General features: G+C 35.9%; 1 protein-coding gene across 4 annotated transcripts in view; it reads right to left on the minus strand.

Moving 5' to 3' along the window:
* Positions 1–687, minus strand: part of LOC145690641 (zinc finger and BTB domain-containing protein 21-like) — a 47,624-nt gene extending 46,937 nt beyond the window's left edge. For 3 of the 4 annotated variants that reach the window (XM_081765730.1, XM_081765729.1, XM_081765732.1), the window contains exon 1: positions 568–687. The gene's annotated coding sequence lies outside the window, so the exon portion shown is untranslated. Of the gene's footprint in view, positions 1–416; positions 530–567 lie in introns of those variants that run through there. The other variant, XM_081765731.1, reaches the window with a different exon arrangement.
* Between the last annotated feature and the right edge of the window lie 22,427 nt (positions 688–23,114).

The following is a 23,114-nucleotide window of genomic DNA, read 5'->3' on the forward strand; positions in this document are numbered from 1 at the left end:
GCACTGTAGTTCTCAAGCTGTATATCCGGAAACGGTAATAGTTAAGAACAGCTACTTCTCATCTCCCGTGCACGAGGATACATCTTACTGTTGCACTACCTAAACACCCTAAGTACAAGGGCAAGAACTCAGTCTATTACCTACTTTTTAACATCCTAGATAGTCAATGAATAATTCCTGAAAGTATGGCGTTTCTCGTCCTTCCCTAAATGGGAAGTACGGCTCCTTAACTATAGCCTTTATCTATGCCAAGTGAGATAAATTCATGCTCCCCAGCGTAAATCTTTCAGGGAACAATAAGAAGGAAATTTGTGAAAGAATTACAATTTTTCAACAATTGTTTCTAGTGGTGCGCCAACCCTACACCTGCACAGAAATGGGAAATGCAAAATAATATAGAGACTGTATATACTTACAGGAATCGCACGTAAGGAAATATGAATACAAATATACAAGTAGTTAGCCCTAACGTAACCTAACCAAATTAGAACCTGAAGGAATTATAATTTTTCAACCATTATTTCGAGTATTGTATCCTAAGCTTGACTTGCACATGAATGAACTTACGTTTAAACGTCCTGACTGCCCTAGCCCTGTATAATATTTAATATAATTTTCCACGCAAGGTGCAAGGCTCTTTAATGTACACAATTGTTTACAAAACTTCTGTGACAATAATTCTTCTTCTTCTTTTTCCGAATCTACAATGGTAAAATATGTGCCTCGAACATAATTCATGTAAGCTAAAAGTAACTCAAGTGTCTCGTGTATCTAAGAATAAGGGTTTTTTTAATATGAAAATTAAACTCTTTATAAGTAAAGGTCACAATCAGGAAAAACAAACGTCAAGATGAGCAAACGTAAAAATCGGGAGAGAAGTTCATACACTAAAAGAGGGGTAAATATCGAGTTGGACGGGGCGAAATGGTAAGGAATTATATGAAAGTATAATTGAAAAGGTGTAAAGAAAGAAGGAATGCACGAACGAGTAAATGTACCAAGAGAGAAAGAGACATATGTTAAGCAAATCTCATTTCACCCCCTTTCTCCGCCTATGTACACTCAAAGACTGTCATTAACGGTCTCTTTCGTCTCTTTTACCTGTTTCATGACCACCTTTATCCTCGACATACCTACCTAGTCTATTAGCAGTTGCAATATAATATTTATGGTAAATGAACGAAAGTGATATATGTTGCCAAACATAAGCTTTCAAAGTAGAAACATTGCAATAACGTATATAACGTGTACTTATAAAGTATTACATTAGTATTAGTGACGTACCGTACAGACTATACAAGAAGTGACTAGACAAACTTACCGAAAATGAAACACTCAAAATAACTTACAGGACATATAAGAAAGCTTTCATACAGATTTGTGTGTATCCACAGCGGCATATTATTCAGAAGTGCAATGTAGAAATGTCAACTTCTCCCGTAGAAATATCTGATGTATGTTCAAGAAGAAGACCAACACAGTGCTCTTCTGGAAAATCTGGGGGGAATTTATTCTGAAATACACTCACGAAGCATCATCGTGGAGGAACAAATTATGTGTGAATGCAGTAGCGGCTAATGTTAGTGTTGCAGCGTTGCACAACGATCAAAGTATATTAGAAGTAGTAGTAAAGAACAAAAAAATACTTTCTAATACTACCATATACAGTACTAGGCTATCCACAGAGGGAGGGGGCGATTCTACATACTGACTTATTAATATATGAATCACAAATTACTGAGGAAGGAGCTTTCATTATCAATATAAGCTTAGAATTAACTTGTAAATGCGGGTCTACTTTCATTTGTTTTCTGCTCTACTACATATTTTCTTTCTTATTTTATAATTCTGCTATCACTTTTTTTAATTGCTATTATATTGATTTGCTTTAGTACGGTCCTGTAATTTAAAAATATGAATCCATAAAAACAAACTCCATTTCTTAATTGCTAGTGAAATAAAATTCAGAAATCTTCTTTAGCGCGAAAAAGCTTTTCGTTCACTGAAAACCGTGCTGTGTTGCAGAAGTACTGCAACGACCAGTCCCTTTAACTTCTGAGATACCGGAAAGGAAACTTAACATTCGCTCCAATTGCCGCGCTGAAGGAATCTGGTCGTTGTATGCTCGCTGCAACACAATATAAATTAGAGACTCTGTGACGGATATTTTTCGCTTTTTAAAACGGATTAACTCAACGGACAGTTACAGAAGTAAAAAATATGTTATTTAAAGTGTATATATGCGAGTATTAAAAAGTATTTTTCTGTTCTTTACTACTATTGATATTTTTTTCTTTGAAATACTTCGATCGTTGCGCAACGGTGCAACACTAACATTAGCCGCCACTGATCGGGACAAACTACAACACCTCTTAACTAGCTCAAACCTTTTCCTTTCTGCTGGAACTGAATACTGCACTACCTAAGGGATAGTAGGTACAACTTCCTTTCGAAAATGTTTATAAAAAATATGCTTTCACTGTGCAACTGCAAAACACAATCAAAGCTGTTCTGCAAGCTAATGGTGGTTCCATGCCATGTTAATCAGGTAAGTTTCATTTTCAATAGCTGTTTCCATTACTTTGATAGTAATTTGCATGCACATATACTTGTATGTATATAAAGGTAACCAAGAAAGTTCTGTCGCTTTTTCACCCACCACCTTCGAACATAGATATGTCACCTAAGACGTACCTGGAAGATCAAAACTAGTCCCCATCAGTATTGACAATTTTCTGCCAACGTTCTGGAAGGCCATGGATTCCATCGCGGTACAACTTGGTGGGCCGTGAAGCGAAAAAGGTATCAAGTGCATTTTGCACCTCTACTAGGAATTTCAACTGACGTTCTCTAAGGTGATTGTCCAAGGAATGGAACAGGTGATAAGCGGACGGTGCAATGTCTGGGAAGTATGTCGGATACAATAGTGTTTCCCATCTAAGGCACAGAATGGTGTCCGGGTCATCCTAGCCACGTGGGGCTTAGCGTTGTACTGGAACAGGAGGACCCTTTACGATTCATAAGTGCTGACGCTAGAGTTTTGAGTTTTTCCTGAACACGGCTCAACTGCTGACATTACACAGTTGCATTGATGCTCTGGCCAGCTGGTAGCAATTCCCGATGCACGATGCCGCCACCAGTCCACCAAACACACAGGAGGAACTTCTGGTGCAGTGCTGCTTTCGGCTGTTTTGGAACCGTTTCATGGGATGCTAACCAATAATGACGGCGCCGTGGAGCTTCATACAGGACCCACTTCTCATCACATGTCAACACCCTGTCCATAAATGATTCCTTCCTCAGATGAGACAACAACGAAACAGAGGTGTCTGCTCGCGTTGCCTTGTGCCCTGGAGTCAAATGGTGTGGAACCCATCGATCCAACTCGTAGTGGTTCCCAAGTTGATGGAGGTACTGCCGAATGGTTCCTCCACTCACACTGAATTGTAGTCCCAGTTCCTCACATGTCGGGCCACTGTTTGCTTCAATTGCTGCCTGAAGATCTTCATTTTTACATGTGTTGGTCTTCCGGCACGTGGTGCGTCTTCGAGTGTTTCGTCACTGTCTTTGAACTTGTTAAATCACTGCTGCACTGTCCGCGTAGTCACGACACCCTGACCAAAGCCTGGCATATCTTTCGCCCCGCTGCAGTGGCGTTTGACCCCAGTTTGAACTGCTATAGCATATACGTCCTTATGACGCTCTGTGGAGGTCCCATGTTCACTCTGTCCTTACACAAGTTCACGGTGTAACTGAACTGCCACAACCAGGTAGTATGTTGAATATACCCACACCAACAACTGTCCTTCGCCTTATCTCCATTCGCATTCAACTCACGGCGTGAGGGCCAATTGAACAAAGACCTCCATAAAAAGCGACAGAACTTTCTTGGTTAACTTTCTTGGTTACCTTGGTCATCAAAAGGCATTCTGCGTTCTCTCTATGTATACAGTTTTTTTCAAAGAATAAATCAATTTTATAAAGCTATATTTTATTGAGAAGAACTCCAACTTTTAACAAGTCACATTTATTCTACTGATAATCAAGTATAATTTCCTGTCTTATCAATGTTCAATGTACCCACCACTTTCAGCATGGACAACATCAAAGAGATATGAGAATTCCTTCCAAATGCGTTGCAACATCACGACTCACTACGTTTATTGCTATTGTTATGCGTCCACTGTCTGTTAAACTATTGAAACCACCGTCGAATGTTCTTGGGAGAGGATTGAGTGTTATCGAATCTCTTTCCAAAAGTATGCTGCACCGTGACTACTGAGCCGGTTTTCTGAATCTCGAGAACGCAGAAAGCTTTTGGTTGATGTATGCCATTCCGAGTGAAAACATACAACGGCTGAAAGAAAACGACGAGTACAGAGCCCCCTGCTGACAACTTTTAAAAAAGAAACCTACCCTTTCTGCCAGTCCAATACAAATTGCTCATACCTTTTCAGATATTTCTGGTGTCATTGTGCTCTCCGGAACTATTTCTGACGATTGAATAATATTGAGTTTTATGTCCGGAAGCCAGTGAAGTGTGTTATATTATCTCCTCCCGTCGTTGTGTCAGTTTACAGTGGTGTAGAGAACATTGAGACGGGGCTCAAGAGAATTGGTCCAAAGCAGTAGCGTACGCAGAAATTTATTTCGGGAGGGGTCCAAACTGAATATGAGGGTATTTTCTATTAAAATTCCTAAAATTACCCCTAAACTTAGGCTAAATTTACGCAAAAATCGAAATTTGGGGGGTCCGGACCCCCAGGACCCACCCCCTGCGTACGTCCCTGGTCCGAAGTAGTGTTCTTGAAAGAATCATAATTCTATGGGACATATGATTTTGAATGTCAAATGATGTGGAGACAATGGGCATTACAACATTATCCACAACACATCCTTTAATGTGATAAGTATGAGATTCTGGATATGATATGAAAATGGAATAACACCACTGTACATCTTCGACACAGCATCAGTCAGTGGAAAACACCTGGGTCTTGGAAGAATATGTTCGCGTTTTCCGCGGTGCACTGATTCCTAACTTTGGTTACTTGGATGGCAACGAGCGCCCATACAGAGCTGTTCAAGTTCCAGAGTTACTGAATAATGAAGACACTAGTCGTATGGGTTAATTAATTAGCATCTTCTCTATATCTTAATTCCATCAAACATATCTGGAATGCTCTTGGAATAGAAGAGGAATCCACCACTCTGGTCCCTCCAGATTTTCAAAATTGCTCTTAAGGAAGAATGGGGCAACATATTCTCGATTCCTGAATACTTATTCTCGTGGCAGCATACCAAACAGATATGCAAGATGCTATACTATAGCCATATGCCTTACTGATGCAATCAGAACTCTGCATTCATGACAATTTGGATTCTTTCTGTCTCCATATGGTTTTGCATCCTCTTTTATGTTTATCAATTGCTGTTTCTCTGCATGGCGGTGATTCCCAGCTCTCTTTTAACAATAAAGCTGACTAATATCTGTACTCATAAATTGGTCACTTGATATATCCGAATCAGTTCCCAAAAGTTATGTGTCAATATGTATTCGTCCCCAGCAATTGTGAAACAGTCAAATAAGAGTGAATTGTCGTAAAGTAGTGTGTTGAGAAGAAGCTCCAGCCCTCTCAATGACTTACAGTTCCCGAGATATGTGGGGAAGGGTGGCCAGTTGGCCAGTAGCCATCGGTTACTATTTGGTACCAAAATGTTTACCATCCTCTTAGGTATTGATCAACACCAATATGATTTCTCTGTGACTTACGACTCCCGACATATGGCTTCTTAAATTTCCCGAAATCGGAACTATTTTTGGCCAATATTACGGGAACGGTAAGTCATAGAGAGATCATATTAGTGTTAATCAATACCTAAGAGGATGGTAAACATTCTGGTACCGAAATTAATTGGTGGCCATTCGTCAACTGGGCACTGGCCAAACTAGTAGCCACCGCATACTATTTGGTACTAAAACATTTATCACCCTCTTAGATATGGATCAACACCAATATGATCTCTCTATAACTTAGGTTCCCGAGATATGGCTCCTTAAATCTCTGGAAATCGGCCATTTTTGGCCAATATCTCGGGAACGGTAAAATGACGCGAAAAATTTAATCACTTTCTCAGATAATGATTCTCTATCAAATACAGGGCTCAAAATGGGAAAAAGCCGTAAATAACAGACAGACAGACACACAGACATAGGGAATTCAGTAACGAACATTTTTAAAGTTCGTTGACCAGTAAAGTTTGTCTCGATTTCAATTAATTATTATTAACTGCTTGGTGATTTTTAAATTCTAAAATTTCACGACACATCTTAGGGGACTGCGTGACACGCCAGTGTGTCGCGACAGATCGGTTGAGAACCACTGGTCTAGTGAATAAAGTCTGGTTCAACAACAACGACAAAACAAAAAAAAGGCTAGCGTATGAGCCTTTGGTGCACGTGGTCCCCGGTACGCGGTTCCCGGTGTAGATCTCAATAAATTTAATTTCAGTCATTCTCTTTCATTAACCATTTGTCTCTTTTAGCCTAAAGGGCATAACGTGAGACATAGTAAACTTTAAAATAAATCATTTATTTTTTTACATTCTGTACAAATACTAAATAAGTTTCAAGACTCCCTTGTAGCTGACTATATGGTCAGCACACGCACTGCATTCGCAGAAGCTATGGGTTCAATTCCCAGTTGTCCTTCATATGGTTTATATCCCAGAGCTAAAGACTCAGATCTCTGCTGAAAATGGACTTTACAAACATTTTTCAAGTCATGTTTTTATAAATTAACTTCCACAACATTTAGAATGAAATTCATATTAGTTCTACTGAATTATTGCAACAACAATGCATGGATAATATTTTGCCAATAAAAATCTCCAAGCAACAGATGAGCGATAGGAATATTATAGAGTAAACATGAAATTTTTTGAGTGCGAAATATAATGACTTCCTGCACATCTACTTCTTTCACTTCGGTGAATTTGAGACCAGCGAAGACCATCTTGGTCTCTTCTACATCAGTCGATATGTGTTTGCTCCTAAATCAGCCTTCAACACTGTTAAAAAATGAAGAAACTATCTCCTCTACTCGCCTGCTGAATACGAGTTCACCTAATTGTACAGCGGGAGACACTTCTAAATGGTACAGGCATATGGAGATTTACGGCTAAGTTGTACCATTTAGAAGTGTCCCCCGCTGTACAACACGAAGACGGTTCTTCTCTCGTCGTCGCTGGTTGCCAAGGTGCACAGGTTGGATGCGAAGAGTGATTTCTCGTCTACGAATAAGAAACACTGCTGAAGCTACCACTGCTATGACTACAAAAGATTACCATGAAGTACCTGGTACATCCCAACGCCATCTTCCAGTCAACAATCGTACGAAGAATAAAAGACGAACTCTTAAGAAGATTATTCAGCATTTAAGATATTCATTTTCCATAAATGTCTATCTTCAACCCAACATGTGATGACGATTCGTGGTACAACACTATTGGTTGGAATGGGAGAACTTTCAGTTTTACCCACGTTCTCACCGAATCAGTTTGATGACCAAGGTCTTCCATATACATTCTGTGACCAGCTGCACGTTTTCTACGACTTGAGCAGGCATTTTGTAACAATTCTTGGCAGTGACTGGCGTGGAACAGTGTCCCTGTTTTCTGTTGGAAACTTCAAGGTCGCCATTGGATGCTCCATAATCGACCACGGACCACTTACGCTGTATTCTTTCATCGAATGGTCTTTAAGCAATCATCTACTAGGAATTAAAATCCACCCAATTACTAGTGAAACTGAAGATATCTGTCACTGGGCTGCTACTGCTATTATTTTCGATCTGAGATCCAAAAGGCTGCTGAAATGTGGTGTTATAAAGAAACCTAAACTATTTAGGAATTGGGTGAGCTTATTGTTGCTCGAGGCATATGAAGAGATGACATCGGAAACTGAAAAAGACCACTCCATTGGTTCGATGAGTAGACCTGTGAATAGGCGCCAGAGTCGATTGTTTATGAGAGCATTGCTTCCTCGCTTCAGAAAATGGATACGCAGATCGAGAAAACGATTTTTGTCATATACTGAAGTTAACATTCAAGAAGATGAGGCAACTAATATATCGAAACGCCTGCTTATAGTGAAAAGAAGAAGAATATTCCGTAAGATCATCAGTTGGATGCAATGGATCTTTACATATAGATCTGTTTCCTCGATCAGCATACTTTTCACCATAAAAGGAGAAACGTTGCTGAAAGGTATGGGCCAGCTCTCTGTCTTGCCTTCCTTTTCAGAGGAACAATTCAAGGACCAGGGACTACCTTATACCTTCTCTGACCAGATTACCATGTTGTTCGACTCATCCAACAATGATGTCATTGTTGTAGGAAGCGATTAGCGTGGAACAATATGTCTTCCCACAGCTGTTGACTATAGAGTTTGTTGTTGCCTGTACCATTATTGATTATGGCCCAGTTGCATTGTTGTCCTTTGTCCAATGGAGTGTACGAAAACATCTGCTAGGACTAAAAATCCATCCGATAACAAGAGAATCAGGCGACATTTGTCACTGGGCTGTTGTGCTCGTTTTGTTCGATCTGAGAATCAACAGATTGCTCAAGTGTGGCTTACCAAAGAAGCCGAAGTCATTTAGAAGTTGGACAAATGCGTTGTTTGAGAATGAATCGTTCGGAACATCTGAACAGTTGAAGGTTGCAGCTGGAGAACAAGAAGGCAGTGTTGAGTGTTCGACAGGCTACTCTCATTTATCTGCAAAAGAGCAACGACGTCAAGTTCCTACAACAGAAAATGTTCCACGCTTCAGAAGAAGGTTTAGAAACAGGTGTCGGAGGTTCTTCCGCAGATGTTTCAAATGTTGTTAAATCACCAGAATCAGGACCCAAAGAAGATCGTCTTTGTGTATCTGAAATAATCATCTTGATCTGATACCAAAATGAAGAAGAGCGATTACTTCTAATACACATTAATAATTCAATACATCTAAATTCTTGGAGTAATGAAAAGTTAATCAGTGTTACGCAATCAAACATTCTGAAGAGAATCACAGTGTTCTAAATCTAAATGAACACCCTTACAAACTGAGAAGCAAACACATAAGACAAGGAAATAATAAAGGCTGATGTTGTTATCCTCACCTCAAGACTTTGCTGCAAACAAACATCTTAGGCGCTGAAGTTGTGGTGAGAGTATTACACATGAGTTTTCCAGTGCCACTCTATATCCCGATTTATTAGCAGCACACCATTAGTTCCCATCTTCTGATATTAAGGGATATATTTTTTCTTTATTTTTTTACTTTCATAATTTGGTAAACTGGATTGAATTTCGGGCTATTCTTTGAATAATTATGGTTCTGTATCGTGGAACTTTATTTTGCCAATTGAAAAATGGACGAAGTACAGATTTCATCATTTCTCAACGTTAAATTTTCATGATGTTTGAGTGCCAACAAGTAGAAGAAAAGTAGTCGTAGTGGTAGAAATAGTAGACAGACAAAAAGAAAAAAAGCATACACACTGGAAAAACCAATCTAAATTCACTTAAAAATTAAGGGTGTTACTTGTTAATTTCTGTACATACTAATTATATTTCAATCTGTAGTACGAGGTTAATGCAAATTAATAGATTAAAAAGTAATTAAACTTGCTTTTTATGTTATAATTAATAATAATAATAAAGTCAGAAACGAAAATAAAAATAATGAACTAAGTTTATCTATATTTCATTATTTTTGTCCTCCAATTTTCTGAAAGTGGAATGTGCAGACACTAAATGCACAATATCGTTTTGCTACATAGTCTGTTTAATCATAGCATCATGATAAAATTAAACCAATTTCCTATGAATTTACTCTTAAAAAAACAAATGAGTTTCTTTTTACAGTGTGAAATTACGACAGACTTCGAAACCATGCGAATTCGATACTGAAACAGGAAGTAGATGTATAACTTCCGGTTGGAATAAAGGGATACGTTGAGTTTTCTCGTGCTTATGGTTAGTGTACGCATCTTCGGCGCGGGAGATCTGGGTTCGATTCCCGGCGGAAACCTGTATGTGGTTCGGATCCCACGTTACGCTGAATATTCATGTCTCATTGATGGGGAAAGCAACAATCAACTCCACTCCAGCCAACCAAAAGAGACAACGTCAGAGAGATGGATCTTTCTTCTGGGCGCCAAATCCACGTCGAGAACAGTTTCTAGCTATATATTACAACTAGCCTTTGGCTAGCTGGAGGCTCTGCGTAATGAAAATTTTCCTATCCCTTTCACTTGTTTCTACAGAGCAATAAAATTTTCGATTCATAAAAGTTTGTTTTACTTTTTGCTTCAAAATGATGAAAATTTTCCAACTTATAAACAGCTTTTCAATTTTTCTTTACACAACAGAAAACTTTTCGTTTCATGAAAAATTGTTTTACTTGTTTCTACATAGTACCGGAAATTTTCTGAGCCATGAAAATTTTCAGATTCTTCAAATGATCTTTCACTTTTTAACATTTCTATACAGGAATTCAATCAGTTTTATGGTTAATGAGGAATTGTTACATGATCACTGATATTTGTTTAGAACGGAAAATTTTCCACCTCGCATCACTAGCTAAAACACAGAGGCTACTACCTGGGAAGAGGATGGCGCCATAGTAGATAAGTATAAAGGAGCTTTGCTCTCAATGTTTTATTACTTTTTGCTTGTAAAGTTTATTACTTTAGACAATTTGTTTAATACAATCTTCAATATATGTTTTTTACAACTTAAATATGCTTGGTGCCTTCCTTATTGCATTAAAAAGTGGGAAAACAAATTTACACGCGGCTAGTAATCCAAAGGTTGGTGGATCGCTCCCACCCAGGGGTACATTTTTTACTTGTTTAAAGTGTTTTAGACTCACTTTAATGCAAACACATTACGCATATAGGCGATTTAACATATTTTAGGGGAGTAATTTTGTGGTTCATTGACACTTACGGCATGAGGAACATACCTAGAACGTACTAGGCATGTTTCGCAGGTACATGTCAGGAATGTGCCTAGGGGTGGACATAGACTGACTATCACTTGCCATCCATGTGATTTCTCTCGCACAAATACATAAGGCACATACTGGACACATTCCCATGTACCTGAGGGAACATGATAGGCATATGCCTGCTATGTAACTGTGCTGTTAGGGTGATTATACATATCTTATCAGGATATGACTCTCACTTGTTTATAAAAGAGCTAGGATGTAATAGAGAGCAAACAGAATTAATGCCTAATAACGAACAACGATATATATCATTCAGTAAAAAGATTGGAACTATCAAATTAAAATTTATAGATTCGTTTAGATTTATGGGGTGTAGTTAAGACAAATTATCATAAAACCTAACGAGAGAACAAATGACTCACACACAACACTTCTATCCTGACGAAAAGGAATTCAAACTTGTAATAAGAAAAGGTGTTTACCTGTATGGTTATGTTAGTGACTGGAATAAGTTTAGACAGAGACAATTACCACGAAAGGAAGCATTCTTCAACAAGCTTATGAACACACATATAAGTGATGAGGACTATGAGCATGCAAAGAAAGTATGGGAAATATTTAGAGTTAATAATCTCGGGGAATACCATGACCTATATCTAAAAACTGATGTATTGTTCTTAGCAGATGTGTTTGAGAACTTTAGAGAGACATGTCTTAAAGCTTATGGTCTCGATCCAGCTTGGTATATGACAGCGCCAGGTTTAGCTTGGAATGCAATGTTAAAGATGACAGATATAAAACTAGAGTTACTAACAGATTACAATATGATCTCGATGATAAAGGTATAAGAGGTGGAATCTCACAATGCTCGAGATATGTAAAAGCAAATAAGTATATGGAAGATTACGATGAGAATAAAGCAGTCTTGCATTATGTACCTCGATGCCAATAGCCTCTACAAATGGGCTATGAATCAATATCTACCGTACAAGGGATTTCCATGGTTAAGTGAAGACGAGATAAGAGAAATAGATGTCACAAGTATACCTGATGATTCTGATACTTGTTATATATTAGAAGTAGATCTTGAGTATCCAAAAGAAATACATGACTATAACAAAGACTATCCATTAGCTCCAGAAAACATGCATTCACCTGGTTCAAAACAATCAAAGCTATTAACAACCCTATATGATAAAGAAAAATATGTGAATTATTATCGGAACCTAGTAAAACAATGTCTATCACTTGGATTGAAACTTAAGAAAAGACATAGGGTAATAGGGGAATAGTTCGAACAGCCAGACTGGTTAAAGAATTACATAGATTTAAACACACAGAAGGGAACTAGAGCAACTAATGACTTCGGAAAAGACTTCAAGCTCATGAACAAGTCAGTATTCGGGAAGACAATGGAAAATAGAAAGAGATCCAAACCTATAAAAATAGAATGTGATCCAGCAAGAGTAGAAAAACTAATTGCCAAACCGAATTTCAAAGATAGAATTGTTTATACAGAGAATCTGTAGTAGAATAGAGGGGGTTCAGAAGCGTGGGAAAATTTTGGCCGTGGGAACGTTCACACGGGGCTTAAACCGGTGTAAACCAGTATGTTGCTATGCTAGTATAAGGAAGTATACTCTTGGACGCCTACCAGATGTAGAAACAAGATGAAACATGCCTTTTTCGTGTTCTTGTCGTGTATTGGCTAGTAATTTAAATCCCCAAACCCCCACCCCTCCTGCGAAGAGCGTAAGCGGAACGTATGTGCTTGTGTAGATTATTCTGTTAGCAGCTGTTGCAAAGGAAGAAACGTCAAATTTAAAGATGTCATCGTCAAAAAGTTTATTAGATAAGCTTAATAAGCCATCAATGGTACCCTTTACAAAAATGCGAGATTTGGAGATTGGAGTACCATTTCGTATTGTAAACTGTGAGATAATTACAACGGTATATGGTAGGAAGGCATGTGTGACATTTAAAGGAGGCGAAAAAGTGAGTTTACCAGGACATTGTACTGAAAAATTAGAAGCAGATAATGGTGCTTTATTAACGTATTTACAAAGTGGAAATGTCTGTTTAATATATAAAGGAATGAAGATTAATGTATCTGGGTGTAACATGCACGATCTTGAATTTACTGAACTGGTATACTCATCGTAAGTGTATGGTGGTATGTACAAACAAGATGAAACATGAATTTTCCTCTTCGCCCCCCTTCCTCTTCATGCATGCGCAGTCATCTGTATGCATAGTGTCGTTATTCTGTGCTGGCCAGCGATTGGAGTAACATGTTTTTGAGTGCTTGTGCATCAACTATGGATACCAACAAAGAGTACTTGTTAAATGTTGAATATGGACTTAATTCAATGAAAACGAAATTAATTTGTATTGGACTGGATAGTGATACATATGAACCAGTGATTCGTGTTGGCAAAGGACTTGTGTTTGGAGTGGAGTTAAATTTGGCAGAGTGGGAGAAACTTGTACATTTGACCCCATTTGTTACGGACTATTTAAATTCTCAAGTGGAAATTACATTTATAAAATCTCTTGGTCGAAAAAACGAACTGGTGGTGCGAAAACTAATGGGTGAAAAATTAGTGATGTTAGGGAAGAAAGGAACACTTCATGCTCCTCGAAACACTGTGTACTTAACTTCAAGTGATTGGCTTTATTTCTTGGAAATATTACCGTGTATTCAACATGCTGTGAAAAACAGTAAAGTTTGTAGTGTTGTGCTACGTGAATATTTTGACTTGTGTACGGATACTATTCGTAATCATGTACAAGTGCAGTGTCTTACATGCAGAGGACTTGCCGGAATCCATACTTGTGTAGATGAAAAGAGTATTATTAATGGTATGAACATCAGTTTTCCAAGTGTCTCTCTTGAAAAGAACAGTGATGTGAACATTGATGGTGAAAGATTAAAATTGGAAATGAAAGTATTTTGCAAACAAAAACTCATAGATTCAATTATGGCTGATTTATTTGATAGTGTACAGATACAGTCAAGGTGGGGGGTACTCAACCTTCGGAGGGTATCAATGAAGTGAACGTCTCTTCATAAAGAAGAAGAAAATTGATTTGTTTTTTCATGTATACTAAACAACGTAATATCAAATGTAATAAAAATATATATAGTGAAATGTTTTATTTGTGTGTGTGTTTTGTGTTCGTTTCATACACCTCAATATGATAGGATTTTTATGATAAGAAAAAAATCCTAACATTTTTTCTCGTATACTATAAGTGATATGTATAATAATAATAATAATAATAATGAATTCAAATTCTTGAAATGAATGTTAAAATAAAAATTAGTATTTGAAATTATTATTATTATTATTATACAACTTTGTCTTAAGTATGATAGGACTTTTTATTTTTTTAAAAAAGGAACTAAAATATTTAATATTAATTTTTTAAAATCAAAAGTCCTACCATAATAATAATGAATTCACATACTTGGTTTAATTTAAAAAAGAATAACTTATTAAGTATTTGAATTCATTATTATTATTATTATCTAGTTATGTGATTACATCATTGAATTAAAAAATCAGTTTTAGATTCTTTTTTTTAAAAAAACACTATGAAATTCTTTAATTCAATGAGTTAAAAATATGTTTCATGATATGTGTATTTAATTACATAATTGATCATAAAACATATTTATTTATTTATTAGGAAATGGAGAAAATAAGAAATAAAACATTTGTTTTCAAAGGGAAAAAAGAATACAAAGTATTTATTGATGTTGATGATGTTATTTACACAATTAAAACGACGTTAAGTATAGTACATTTTTAAAAGAGAGTACGTTAGATTTTTTTCATTGTTCAGTTGATGATAATTTCACAGTTGCCACATAGTGTTCACTGATGCTGTCCATACACATGTACATAGTTGTGTTATCTTTTTTTACACAGTTCAATTAATGATAACTTCACAGATGATACTTGCTGTTGATGGTGATGAAACGTAGATAGAAGTCATACTGTATTTGATTATGTCCATACACACGATGACGATCTTTTACTCTCTGAAATGAAAAAAAAATTAAAAAAAATAACTTAAAATTTATTTTATCTATAATCATGAACAAATAAAACAACAAACAATAATATATATACCAACACATTATAATAAAGAAGAAGAAGAAGAACAAATGACTACCTGCAATAATAATAGCTAGAATTTTTTCTATAATGAAAAAAGTAATCAAAACAAATGAAGAAGAAGAAGAATGAAGACATGATGATATGTATACAGGAGAAATGATTACCTGTAAAAGTAAATAAAGCAAGCGACGACCATTTTTTTCTGGAGTTGAAGAGAAAGTGTAATGAAATTCATCTAAGGACTTTCCTTTAGCTTTGAAGCAAAGGAAAAGATATGAATAATGTCCACATAGGGACGATTTCACACTTTGAATTTGTTTTTTATTAAATGTGTAAGAAATGGAATTTCTACGTAGAAATTGAATATGTTGCATTACATATGGAAGAAATCCAAATGTATCGAAGTAGTGGGCACGTCCATCAGTATGAATATATATGGAAATCCAGTGTGTGCCAAGTTGGAGGGATCTGTATTTATGGTGATAGCTGCAGGTAGTGGAACATGTGTTGGTAATTGATTGACTGCATATACGCCAACGAAATGATTGTGAAATAAAGAATTTGTTTGCAAAGCATTCAATAAATCTAGTGTAGAGGGCATCATGTATAAAAATACAGACACGTACATATATGGTATGGTATTTAAATAACGTACCTTTAAAAATCCATGATGATGTTCCTCTGATGATCCACTTCTAAGAGAGATTGGAACTCGCCATACGTGATGCATGAGATAGGTGCTGGTAGAGGATTCTTAAAATGAACTTCCAGACGAACACATCCATGTTTGATTAGATTCCAATGTTGCACAGCGCTGGCTTCTCCATCTTGAGTAATCTCGAAAACAAAGATAGTGTATCCTTAAGGAAAGGCAAGGCGAGGAATATTGTTGCCATGATTGGAAAAGTGAATACCTGATCCACAGAATAAGGTATGATATGAGGAAAAATAGAGGTTGTTTTCGAAATTTGGTTGTAAAGGCTTTGAAGATACAGGTTTTCCATCAATGTATAGAGAGAAGAAATTGATGTCAAAATGTTTGAAATGAAATGGATTTGAAGTTATTGTTCCTGTATAGGCATCATTTTGTGTAAACGCCACAATCACTCGAGTTGGTAATACTCCCATAAATAAATTATCAATTGTTTTTGATTGGAGATCCTTTGGAATGACGAATGACTTCATTTGCACTCTTGTGAGAGGATATTTGGCTGTTGTTGATTGTAGAAGCTTGTTATGTGCTAGTCTTATTGTAGGACTAACATTAATCTTTTTAATATGTAAAGCAGTGTCTAAAATATTCATTTTAGCCTCAACAGACGAATCACTAGAGATGAGACAAAAGTTTGGCTTTGCAGGAATTAACTTGAGACGTAATTCTACTCCTTGGATTAAAAATTTATCTTGATTAAAAATATCACAATGAAGATGTCCAAGCATGTCGAATTTTGCATCTTTTTTGTTAATTCATAAGTTGTTGAAAACCTCTATTACCACTAGATGTTGCATCCATATGTCCAGCAGTATCTTGAAACCAGAATGCACATTGAAGATGAGTATTTTTGGCAGAATCATCATAATTTAACAGTTTTTCAATGTATGATCGATATGGATGATTATGAGATGGAAATGAAATCAGTTTGTTATTTAAATACACTTCCACTTCACTAAACATAGAATTTAAAGTCATTAATACGAGCCACAGCTTTATCACTTTCAACAAATGCTGATCCATCAGGCTTAACGATTTGAGCTTCGATGTAAAGAAGAGTATGTGGTAGATCTATGTATTCATCACTTGTTCCTGGGATGACAAATTCTATAGGAGTATTAGCAGCTAGTGAACTGATTGGTTTGTATGTAACAACATGATTATCCAATATACTGGTTTGCGTTGGTTTTGTAGAAAAAATATCTAGTTCACTTTTTACACACTCGCAGGATTGATGATGTAAGAAAGCCATGATAGTGATGATTTAATCAAAGATATCGTGTGATAACTTCCTCTTATAAGACTGATTTTTCTTTGTTTTCTGTGTTGTTTCTTCTTTCCCTTCTTCTTGCGCTTGATGATGTGTAATGATGAAGGGTTAAAGATGGAATGATGTGTAATTCTTCTTTTCCTTCGTTGATATCCAGATCCTAGCATAGATTTCACTTTATTTTTTGCTTTGTATTGCAAGACAGATCTCGCTTCACCCATTCGTTGATGAAAGGATTCGTTAATAGGTTGTTTATCGATGATGACATCAGTAAAACGTTTGCTCCAGATTTTAATAATTCCTTTCCTACAGTTTTAGCTCCTTGTTTTACTAATGGCATGACAGAACGAAATAATCCTCCAAGGAAACTTCCAATACCATGTTCAACTTGATAAGGGGATCCAACATAAACGTTTCCAGTTCCAGAAAGAGCTTGTTTTTGATAATATTGTAAATATGAATTATTCATATTTGTTGACGTTGACACACTGGTCGGAAATGTAGTTTAACCCACACAATTCCGAAAGTGAATGCCAGTGGAGAGCCTGTACTATCTCATATCTATTTTGATGTGTTCAAAATGCATCTTTTCTATAGGTATATAATGTGGTGGGTTAAAAATTTCTATAGCACTACTTCCAAATGTATGATTCACAGGATTGATATTTATGATACGTAATAATGTTGCTACTGTATCTCCAACAAATACAGATTGAATTATATCACAATACACATACATTGTAGATGGAAGTTCTAAACGTAAATTTGGAATGCTTTGGCCTTGTTGCATATCCTTTAGATCAACGTTTGGATCAAACCCCAACATCGCACTAACACTTGGTGATAATGCAACGTCTACATCTATGTCTTTATGAAGACGTCGTATAAAACAGGTATTACTCTCACCAGTATAGGAAATATGTAAATTTGTGAATCTGTTGTACGTATTAATTATCTTTGTCAATTCTGATATGTCAGTGTAATAACGTACAGGAATAGTTATAAATTTCCATTCATCACTTTTTGCAGGTTTGTAAAAAATATATTATTTTCTTTATTAATATTTAATATTGAATGAGGATAATGAATTTCAACAATAGCCACTTCCCACTTTTCACGGAATTCCATTTTTTGATGAAGTTTCGTAGTGTATGATGTTAAGGTGTTATCAGGAAAATATTCCATAGAACTATTACTGGGAAGCGTAACGAAAAATCTCTATCAGGTTCCATTGTACTTCTCGATCTTCTTTACGGCTGATGCAGGTATCCAGGAATCGAAAGAAGAAGGATATCCTTTCCAATGTACAAGATATTCTTTTCTGTTGCCTTTTCTTTTTGTACGTATGATTTTATCTATGTAAAACGTCTTTGATAACGTCACAGGTTGTAATTCCTCTCTGTAAAATAATCCATCCAGTAGTTCAATGTTTAAATCTTCAATTTCATAAACAGGTGTATCTCTTGGTATTATCTTCTTCACTTTAAATATTTCCCAAGTCCAGTTTTTCATGTATCCTTTATCAAATGTACGTTTAGTTTTACTAATTCGTACTGTATCACCAATCTTAAGATGTTTTGAGAAATTTGGATTATTCTTCTTCTTTAATTTATTATCATACTGATTGTGCCATACTTGTAATAGGTTATTTTCAGAATCATTTGCAGGTGACATATTTATGCTTGAATGATATCCTTCATTGTAAGATTTCACAAGAAGAGGTAATACATTTAAATAATTATACGTTTGATACTTTGTAAAATACTTCCACATTTTTTCTTTTAGAGTTCTCTTAAAGCGTTCTACAATACTAGCTTTTATATCAGGATTTTTAGTTGTAATATGTTTTATTTTGTTGCCCTCTAAATACTTCTGTATTGTTTTATTAGTAAACTCACTTCCTTTATCTGTTCGGAATGTAATTAGTTTTCTGTCTTTGAACACAATTTCCAATGCTTTTAAGACATCATTTGTACTTTTAGATTTTAATGCCACAGCCCAGGCATATCGACTGAACACATCTATCACTGTAAGAATATAACGATATCCATCATTAAATTTATGAAGATTGAAGATCATTAACAACACTTTCCCACTCATCATCAATGTTATTCACTACATAGAAATCTCTTTTAAAACGACGACGTACAGGTTTGTGTAACGTATATGTTGTTTGTTGCAGTAACCATTTTCTTATACAATGTATAGGAATTTCCTTCTTTCTAGCTATCCACAATTTTTTAACAGTTGAAAACGAGGCAGGATGTGAAGGGTTGTAGTAAATCTTGCTTAACTGTTTGTTTACGGTTTCCACCTTGACCATACTGGACGTTTACAGGCACGTTTCCTTTTCCTTATAGGAGATACTACTTTTTCCTTTTCTTCTTCGTCGTTTTCTGGAAACGATTTCAGAGGTATTTTTCCCTTCACGATGATGCTGTTGGTGATGCTTTAGTTCGTCGTAAAATATATGACAAACGTTTTGGATTTCCAATAAGTTCTAGAGGTGTGTTATTAGAAGATAAATAATTACAAAATTTCTCCCATCCCGGTGGATTTGTGTGTTTACGGGGTCGCGACACATCAGAAATTAAATCTACAATGTGAGATCCTTCTAGTTTATCACCTCTGATGTAAACAGTTCCTTTATTATCCCACGTGATATTATCATCATGTTTCATTCTATGTAGTAGTAATTCAGCTCTTTTACGAAACATTTTGGGTATAGATAATAATATTTCTTCTTCTACTTCAGGCTTCTCTGATTTAGTTGACGTAATCAAAGGGGCACAGGTTCTTCTTGTTTTCGTATTAAATGTAAATATTTTTGAAGAATATTGTTATATTGATTCCACTTTTCTTCATCACTAAGCGACGATAACTGTAAAATCTCTTGCATTTCTTAAGGCAAATTAGATTCACGTTTCTCCAGGGCTGATGATGATGATGATGATGATGTTTGTATACGATTAAGAACTTCAGGTGGAACTAAAATCATCTTCTTTGCGTGTTCCATTGCACTAACGGAATAGTAAACTTGATAATACACCAGTTAAAATAGGAGCTAATAATGCCGGTAGTAATCCACCCTGCTGCTACACTAATAAATGATTCTTCTTTTGGATGGAGTTTCCTTTCTTCACAAGATATCGAAGCGTCCTCTTGTATCGCTTTAATCTTACTTTCTGTGTCTTTGTAAGAGGTGCATTCCCTTTTAATACATTATAACAACATTCGTAAATACTTCGAATCAGTGAAGACTCTGCATTGGCCACTATAGCTTTACGTAATTTGCTTTGCTCAGCGTACGAAGAAGATCTCCGAGTTTTACTCTTGGATACATATTGTCAGAATGAAGAAACACAGTTTAAAACAAACATTATAAACACATCTTCTTCTATTTCGTTGAAACATAAACGTAATGATAAATATCAGGAAAGATATTTGTTTGAAAACGAAGTTCATCTGGCGTATCCTGTTTTAAATCAATAAACAACTATCCATATGGTAACTTTGTTGCGTCGTTGAAACTTCCTTGAAGAAATTTTGGATTCTCAGGAGTTAGTTGATAACTCAAATGTTTAATTTGTGATTTATCTCTTGGATTTTTAAATAATACGAGATAAGAACAATTCAAGCTCATATCTCTGCTTCTTTTTCCCTGATGAAATATGTTTTGTGTAATAAATAGTACACTAAGATTTCTATGATGATAACCCTTTGTAAAGAAATCAACTATATTGCGGTTAACTGCACACATTTGATCGTCAATAATAATAAGATGTGGTCTAGTTTCAGGTAAAAAGCTTTTTGCTCGAGGTAATCCTTCAATAAATTGTACTTTTGTCGAAATTACTCTCTATGCATTTTGCCATTCTGCATAGTACCAATAAATATGACGAAACGATGTATTAACCATACGTGATAAATTGAACAGGAATCTTATTACAAAGGAAGTTTTTCCACATCCACTTGGTCCGGCAACAATACATGAAAAGGGATGTTTCCACGTCGTATCCATGTTAAAGAGTATGATCATTTTTTCTTCATACGTATATTTATAAAGGGCCTTATTATATTTCTCTTCTTCTTTTGTTGGAAATAGTGTAGCCATATGGAAGAGTATCATATGAATTTGGTATTCTACGTCGTTTTATATAATTTATCTTATAAATTTTTGTTTCGGGCATGCTGACGATAGTATGGTCTTTCCTGCGGCAATTTTTTTCTCATTGGTAATTTTGACTTCGGTGGGAGGAGATTCTTCTTCTTCTTCCGCATCCTCTTCACTATCTACTATCATTTTCTTCATTACATCAAAATTTAGGTGTTTTGAAGATTCATAGTTTAATGAAAAGCACCGTATCTTGCATAATTGAAACTCCTTCTTCGTACTGGGATCAAAAATACGTAACCCATAGTTCTTGGGTCCAGCCGAGACGTATTCTGAAATATAGGCCTCTTTACCATACTCGAGTACTTCATTTGTTAAATCACCTAAAAGTCACCAGTTGGAATTGTACTTTCACCAGGTTTTTGCGTATAAATGACTGAATCTGTATCAAAATACAATACTCTTTCTTGCAGTTGATCTAAATACTTGTACAATTCTAATCTTGCTTGTGCTGTTGTGTATGCGGCTATGACGACGTTTACTGTTGGTAGTGAAACAAGAACTTCATCTGTGTATTGCCAATATACATATATCATATCATCATTTACTGGAAATATTTGATGATCGTCTATATCATGAGATGTTAATTTCTCATATAATTCCTTTGGATCATTAATAATGCTTACATGACCCATGTTCTCACGTTGTCCAAATTTTCCCCAAAATGAATTTAGCATTAATTTAGCTAAACTCCTAAGTGCTGGGTTATTTGAATTTTATTTTCATCGAGACGTATTCCTTCCTTTCCATGAAATTGCTGATTGTACTTCTGCTTTAGCTCATCTGTTTCACACTATGTTGGCCATCCACTATCTTCCGTTTTTTTTTCTTTCAGGAAGGTGTTTATGTACTCTTCAAATAAGCCGCCACTTTTTGTTTCTTCATCATATTGAACAACATCATATGCCCAAATTTCATGAATATCTATTATTTTGTATCCTTTTTCTAATGCTTTTCTTACTTCATCTGCTACCCATGTACCATGTAGAACTGGGTCTTCATCGCTGTGATTACAAGATGACTGGTTTAGTTCATCACAACATGTACGACAAAGTGGAAACATCACGCGTGTAAGAGATTTTTTGGAGGTAGAATACTTAGTTTAACTAATCCTTCTACTTCTTCAATGGTGGGAATATTTGAATCTCCAAGCAGATAGATAGTAGGATGACGAATTGGAAATTTCTAAGTCTTACAGATATGCGGATAAAGGGATATAACATCTTTGTATTAGATTGTTTCTCCTTCAGATTCTTGTGCTTTATGATACAAATGTATGGCATTCACACGTCGTCCATAAAATGCGTCACTAGGATTTAATGGTGTTTTCTTTGTGTACGGATGATTACATACTTCTTCATCTCTTCATTTCCTGCCAATTGTTTTTAAATTCACACCCCCATATTTCATGCATTTCACAGCCAAAATCTTTTAATTTTTAAATTTTCTTCTTTGTTGCTTCATATCGAAATTCCATGGTATCTGTAGCATTGTTATAGATGGGTTTATCTCTGTCGTTAGGGTAACAGAAGATACAACCATGGACCCAATCGCCCTCATATTCTCACACGTGTATTCTTCCTGTATTGGGATCTGTCCATCCTCCATCTACTTTCATTGATGCAATTCGTTTTTCCTTACTACGTGGTGCATTGGTAATTTGTATGTTTCTTGTTGTTTCTTCCCAAGCTATCCATTGTACTGCTTCAACTGACTGGACATCTCTCCATCGATACCCGTTCTTTGGTATGATACCAATCGTATTTTCCTTTAAGAAATTTCTACGATACACCAAATTACATGCACTGGCGATTCTAATGCATTCAAG

Source organism: Thermobia domestica, chromosome 7, assembly GCF_964235325.1.
Source record: "Thermobia domestica chromosome 7, izTheDome1.hap1.1, whole genome shotgun sequence".
Lineage (NCBI taxonomy): Eukaryota > Metazoa > Arthropoda > Insecta > Zygentoma > Lepismatidae > Thermobia > Thermobia domestica.